Source organism: Cervus canadensis, chromosome 17 (genome assembly GCF_019320065.1).
Source record: "Cervus canadensis isolate Bull #8, Minnesota chromosome 17, ASM1932006v1, whole genome shotgun sequence".
Lineage (NCBI taxonomy): Eukaryota > Metazoa > Chordata > Mammalia > Artiodactyla > Cervidae > Cervus > Cervus canadensis.
In genome coordinates, this window is record NC_057402.1 from 33,778,401 (window position 1) to 33,786,016 (window position 7,616).

Genomic DNA, 7,616 nt, shown 5'->3' on the forward strand with positions numbered 1-7,616 from the left:
TAGACAGGAAACACAGAAAGGGTGTGTAAACTGGAACCCAAAACAATAAAGTAAATGGCAATGGGATCATACTTATCAATAATTACCTTAAATGTAAATGGGTTGAATGCCACAACCAAAAGACAAAGACTGGCTGAATGGAGACAAAAACAAGACCTCTATATATGTTGTCTACAAGAGACCCACCTCAAAACAAGGGACACATACAGGCTGAAAGTGAAGGGCTGGAAAAAGATATTGCATGCAAATAGAGACCAAAAGAAAGCAGGAGTTAGCAATACCCATATCAGATAAAATAGACTTTAAAACAAAGGCTGTAAAAAGAGGCAAAGATGGACACTATATAATGATCAAAGGATCAATCCAAGAAGAAGATGTAACAATCAAAAATATATATACACCCAACATAGGAGCACCACAATATGGAAGACAAATGCTAACAAGTATGAAAGGGGAAATTAACAATAACACAATAATAGTGGGAGACTTTAATACTCCACTCACACCTATGGAGAGATCAACTAGACAGAAAATTAACAAGGAAACACAAACTTTAAATGATGCAATAGACCAGTTAGACCTAATTGAAATCTATAAGACATTTCACCCCACAACAATGAATTTCACCTTTCTCTCAAGCACACAAGGAACCTTCTCCAGGGTAGATCACATCCTGGGCCATAAATCTAGCCTTGGTAAATTCAAAAAAATTGAAATCATTCCAGTCATCTTTTCTGACCACAATGCAGTAAGATTAGATGTCAATTACAGGAGAAAAACTATTAAAAATTCCAAAATATGGAGGCAGAACAACCAACGAATCACAGGAGAAATCAAAAAAGAAATCAAAATATGCATAGAAATGAATGAAAATGAAAACAAAACAACCCAAAACGTATGGGACACTGTAAAGCAGTGCTAAGGGGAAGGTTCATAACAATACAGGCTTACCTCAAGAAACAAGAAAAAAGTCAAATAAATTACCTAACTCTACACCTGAAGCAACTTGAAAAGGAATAAATTATGAACTCCAGGGTTAGTAGAAGGAAAGAAATCTTAAAAATTAGGGCAGAAATAAATGCAAAAGAACCAAAAGAGATCATAGCAAAGATCAACAAAACCAAAAGCTGGTTCTTTGGGAAGGTAAACAAAATTGACAAACCATTAGCCAGACTCATCAAGAAACAAAGGGAGAAAAATCAAATCAACAAAATTAGAAATGAAAATGGAGAGATCACAACAGACAACACTGAAATACAAAGGATCATAGGAGACTATTATCAGCAACTCTATGCCAATAAATGGACAACTTGGAAGAAATGGACAGATTCTTAGAAAAGTATAACTTTCCAAAATTGAACCAGGAAGAAATAGAAAATCTCAACAGACCCGTCACAAGCACGGAACTTGAAACAATAATCAGAAATCTTCCAACAAACAAAAGCCCAGGACAAGACGGCTTCAGAGCTGAGTTCTACCAAAAATTTAGAGAAGAACTAACACCGATCCTACTCAAACTCTTCCAGAAAATTGCAGAGGAAGGTAAACTTCCAAACTCCTTCTATGAGGCCACCATCACCTTAATGCCAAAACCTGACAAAGACCCCACAAAAAAAGAAAACTATAGGCCAATGTCACTGATGAACATAGATGCAAAAATCCTTAACAAAATTCTAGCAAACAGAATCCAATAACATATTAAAAAGATCATACACCATGACCAAGTGGGCTTTATCCCAGGGATGCAAGGATTCTTTAATATCCATAAATCAATCAGTGTAATACACCACATTAACAAATTGAAAAATAAAAACCATATGATTATCTCAATAAATGCAGAGAAAACCTTTGACTAAATTCAATGTCCACTTGTGAGAAAAACCCTCCAGAAAGCAGGAATAGAAGGAACATACCTCAACATAGTAAAAGCCATATATGACAAACCCTCAGCAAGCATTACCCTCAATGGTGAAAAAATGAAAGCATTTCCTCTGAAATCAGGAACAAGACAAGGGTGCCCACTCTCACCACTACTATTCAACATAGTTTTGGAAGTTTTGGACACAGCCATCAGAGCAGTAAAAGAAGTAAAAGGAATCCAGACAGGAAAAGAAAAAGTGAAACTCTCTCTCTTTGCAGATGACATGATCCTCTACATAGAAATCCCTAAAGACTCTTCCAGAAAATTACTGGAGCTAATCAACGAATATAGTAAAGTTGCAGGATATAAAATTAACACACAAAAATCCCTTGCATTCCTATACACTAACAATGAGAAAACAGAAAGAGAAATTAAGGAAACAATACCATTCACCATTGCAACAAAAAGAATAGAATACATAGGAGTATATCTACCTAAAGAAACAAAAGACCTATACATAGAAAACGATAAAACACTGATGAAAGAAATCAAAGAGGACACAAACAAATGGAGAAATATACTGTGTTCATGGATTGGAAGAATCAATATTGTCAAAATGATTATACTACCCAAAGCAATCTATAGATTCAATGCAAACCCTATCAAGCTACCAACGGTATTTTTCACAGAACTAGAACAAATAATTTCACAATTTGTATGAAAATACAAAAAACCTCGAATAGCCAAAGTAATCTTGAGAAAGAAGAATGGAACTGGAGGAATCAACCTGCCTGAATTCAGACTATACTACAAAGCCACAGTCATCAAGACAGTATGCTACTGGCACAAATACAGAAATATAGATCAATGGAACAGAATAGAAAGCCCGTAGGTAAATCCATGAACCTATGGACACCTTATCTTCAACAAAGGAGGCAAGAAAATACAATGGAAAAAAGATAACCTCTTTAACAAGTGGTACTGGGAAAACTGGTCAACCACTTGTAAAAGAATGAAACTAGAACACTTTCTAACACCATACACAAAAATAAACTCAAAATGGATTGGACTCTGTGGAAGAAGGCGAGGGTGGGATGTTTCAAGAGAACAGAATCAAAACATGTATATTATCTATGGTGAAACAGATCACCAGCCCAGGTTGGATGCATGAGACAAGTGCTCGGGCCTGGTGCACTGGGAAGACTCAGAGGGATCGGGTGGAGAGGGAGGTGGGAGGGGGGATTGGGATGGGGAATACATGTAAATCCATGGCTGATTCATGTCAATGTATGGCAAAAACCACTACTATATTGTAAAGTAATTAGCCTCCAACAAATAAAAATAAATGGAAAAAAAAAGTAAAAAAAAAAACTTCCATAACAATAAATTAAAATTATCCAAAGGCACTAAGTAAAGTAGTTATACCATTTTTGCTTGTTTTCCTATTTTCTGCCTATATCTTTTTGAAATGCATAAGGAAATTTCATGAGGTTGCAATCATTTACAATGGGATAGAAAAGGAATTAAGTTCTTGGCAGCTTTAGAAAAAGCGCCAAGCTGTGTATATTTGTATATGGGGAGAAGATCCTTAACTTTCATGTGATTTTTCAAGTGGCCTTATCACAATCCATAAAAGGTTGAGAACTGTATTGGTGTTCAATTCTGACATTTTTGCAAACATTTACTGTATTGTAGGGCTTTCTGAGCCAACACAGAGTCTTCCAAGTATTTTATGTGTGTCTTCCAACCCCTTGTGTTACTCTACAGAACTCTCCCATCCTTTTCTCTCAATGATGAGTGTCCCCGTCTTCATGTCTCACAGGTAGCACAGCAGTGAGGTGCCTCCTTCTTAGGAGCTAGCGCCCGTGGAGCAGAGATGGGTTTAGGTTGACGGGTCTATCATGGATGAATAGGACCTGAGATGCTTTTCCACAGGGTCTGAGGGCTGTCAACAAAATCAAGTCACTGGGCTTTGTCTGCAGGCAGGGAAATTTCTGGGACACAAAAACATTCACCTCAGGAGGAAGCAGAAAAATAGAAGTCATCCCCAGTGTCATGATGCACTGAGAGTTTGTTGGGGGCTCAAGTGACCTGAGAGAGAAAATGGTCAGTGGCAGAGCCTCACTCTTCCCTTTTCTTTCTCTGGCAGTGCCCTCCACCCACCCAAGAGCAGAGTTATTCAATGCGTTTCACACCTTCTAGAAAGAAGTGGGAGCAGCAAGGGTCTGGGTGGGGCTCAGGACCAGGGGGTGAAGACATGCAGATTCCATTCCCTGAGGGAGAAGGAGGAAGTAGACAGGTCCCAGCCTTGGTGCCTGTGAGGACATCATTGAATGTGGTGGGTTTGGGGTTCTGGGGCACAGTGCCCAGCCCCGCCCCGGTGCCCTGGGCTCCCATTTCTGTGGCCGGCACTGACTCAGCAGCTGTGCGGGCTAGTGCACTGAAGGCTTCAGTTACTGCCTTTCCCCAGGCCCCTGGCAGTTGGTGGACAAGCCTCTTGGGCAGCTCTGGGTGATGCAACTTATCACAGCAGCAGGAGATGGGACTGTGAATTCTCGAGCCCCCGCCCCCCACCCTCACCTTTCCTCCCTCTCCCCGGGGGCTCAAAGTCTGGCTGGAGGAAGTAGGGGCAGCAACTGACTGGGCAGCCTCCCTGGGAAGATGTGGCCACTCCTGCTCCTGGTGGCCTTCTCCTATTCCCCAGGGCTCAGGCAGGTGAGTGCCCATTCTCACCCTCAGGGAACTGGCCTAACTCCACCCCATAGACTCTGAAGCCAGACCCCCAGGCACTTGCTAGCCCTGTATCACTGGGCAGCTTGCATGAGTCCACAGTTTCTCACCTTCAGATTCTGAAGGGAGAAATTATATAAAGCCTACCTGGAGAGTCACTATGAGAGTTAAGTAACAGAGTGTACATATAGCTCTCAGAACCACCCTGGTATATACTACCTGCTATATAAACATGCTCTCTGAACTGAGTTGCACCCCTGTGTCAGAGTCTAGGGGATCAAGATACAGCGATAGTGGGCCCATCAGCCCATCTCTAGATCCTTAAATTCATGAGCTGGACTCACAGGCATCTGGAAAGTTCCCTGAGGAAGAAAGTGCCACAGAACTTCAGGTTTCGGGCCCCTCCAGAGAGCTCTGGGTTTGCCATTCCCACAGCAGAGAAACCCTCCTGTGAGGGAGCCTGCCGCTAGCCCTTCCTTCCGGGCAGGTGGGAGGGCGCTGAGGCTGGATGGAGAGCCAGCAGCACTTCCTGCAGGGTCCTGGAGCTGCCCCCAATTCTGCACCCTGCAGACCCCTTTCTCACCAACCACCAGCTCACCCTGCCCCTGAAGCATCTCTCCTGCTCCCCAACTTCCAGTCTTTCTGGAGCCACCAAGCTGATGTCCACACACCTGCCAGTGCAGAGATAATCCTAGTGCTTCCTTCCAGGGCAGATCATCGGAGGCCGAGAGACCAGGCCCCATTCCCACCCCTACATGGCATATATTCAGACCCTGACACCAGCGGGTCTGACCATTTGTGGGGGGTTCCTGGTGCCAGAAGACTGTGGTGACGGCAGCTCGCTGCTTGGGAAGGTGAGACATTAAAGAGCTTCTAGGCACCTGCAAAGCAGGTTCAGAAGAGTTCATGAGAGGAGCCACTGAAGGCAGCTTTCTTGCAATGAACGGATGAAAAAAGACCAGGAGAAGCCCTGTGTGAATGGAGAGAAGGGAGGATCTGATCAGAAAGAATAAGAGGGGGAGATGGAAGGTACACCATGGGGCTCAAAATGTGAATTCAAGCTCTTTCTCAATTTCTTGTAGGGGATGCAAAATTTAAGGTCACTGAATTTCCCACCACCCCCATCTCAAGGCTGGGGAGACCTAAGGCAGGGAGTTCAGCCCCAGAGCCCTCCTGTCTCTTGGTTCCCTTAGCTGAGGTCTCGCTACCCTGGGCAGTCACTTGACCTATATTGGGGACCATGGTTCCTGCAGCTCAAACCTACCTCTAGGCTCCCTTTCCTTTGCATCCAAATAAATGTCATCTTGGGGATCCACAGTGTCACCGCTTCTGAATGGACGCAGCTGCTCATCCCTGTTCCCAGACCCATCCCCCACCCCAGATACAATCAGCGGAACAACCGGAATGACATCATGTTACTGAAGGTAAAGACCCTCTGGTTCTTCACCTGGGTGACTTTCTCCCAGCTTGGGGGGCTTCATGTGTCCTGGGACCATGGAGGGGGAATCAGGGCTGGCTCCCAGGGTGGTGGTGGGCATGGGGTGAGCATACAGTCCCTGAGTGCCTGCACACTTCCTGCCAGTTGGCGTACAGAGTCAGACAGAATGAAGCCGTGAAGCTGGTAGCTCTGCCTCAGACAGAGGAAATGCTGGACCCTGGGACCCAGTGCACTGTGGCTGGCTGGGGCCTCAGCGGGCTGAACAGGAGAGCAGTCACACTCCAGGAGGTGCAGCTGACAATTCAGAGGGATGGAGAGTGTCACAGTCGCTTCGATTTCTACACTGGCCAAAAGCAGATCTGTGTGGCGGACCCAAGAGAGGGGAAGTCCACCTTCCTGGTAAGACAATGTAGGGTCTGCTGACAGTGCCCGAGACAGGGGGCCCTGGGCAGAATGGGCAGGGGGACAGATTCCATCTCCATGGCTACAGCATGGGGTCCACACCAAAGTGACATGGGGTGGGGAGGGGGGCTTTTCCCCATCCATCTGGTCTCTGGGGGAATAGGGGAAGGACCAGACACACAGGATGTTCATGTGCAGTGTTTTCTTTGGGCCAGTGAAGGTACCTTCACCTGGATGGGGCTGGGGAAGCAACCACAGTCAGGGCTGAAGCCCAGTGATGGGAAAATTCAGAAGCTTTTCTTCTGCACCCCACCACCCTCCCATCTCACACACAGCCAGCACTGGAAGGAGCTCTCCTCAACCCCTGTCTTCTCTGAGGGTTGGGAGAGGGCAACAGGAGTGGGGAGTCCTGGAAAACGGAGTGTCCCTTCCCTCCTCTGCCTGTGGGGGGACTCTGGTGGCCCCCTCATGTGTAACAATGGAGCCCAGGGCATTGTCTCCTATGGAGACAGGATGAGGACCCCTCCAGCAGTCTTCACCAGAATTTCCAGCTTCCTTCCCTGGATAAGGAAAACAATGAGACGCTTCAAAGAGTGGAGACCAGAGTGACATCCCACGAGACTGAGTCTCCTTCTCTGGGGCAGAGCCCACCCAGCTCCAGAGCATATCCCAGAGCCTTAATAAACTTCCTCATCTGGAGTGGAAATAACTGATTTCTAATGTGTTCATTAAACATTATTTGTGCACAACAAAGTGTGCCAGAACTGAGGGTGAGCTTCATCAGGAAGATGGGGTCTCTTTCCCAGGACAAGTGAATCCTGATTCCTACTGTCCTGGGGTCAGCATGAGCTTCTTCCCTGCTCCCAGCCACCCATTCCTCCATGTCCCTTCTACCCACAGCCTGGGGAGGGATGGAGGGACCTACCTCTCCCCAGCGTAAGGCTTTTTATTCTCTACCCACTAGAGTATTAAAGAGACTGCACACTAGGTATTAAAGTGTACCCCAAAACCACATACCATTGGTGTGAGAAGGATGAGTTGGACAGATAGGCAAACCAAAGGGACAACTGAAATTCTAAGCAAGCTCCAGTTTTACCCAGAGGGATCGGATGGGGAGGAAGGTGAGAGGGGGTATCGGGATGGGGAACACATGTAAATCCATGGCTGACACATGCCAATGTATGG

The 7,616-nt window shown here is 45.5% G+C and overlaps 1 pseudogene; it reads left to right on the forward strand.

Moving 5' to 3' along the window:
- Positions 1 to 7,040, forward strand: part of LOC122454929 — a 30,315-nt pseudogene extending 23,275 nt beyond the window's left edge.
- Positions 7,041 to 7,616: the final 576 nt, after the last annotated feature.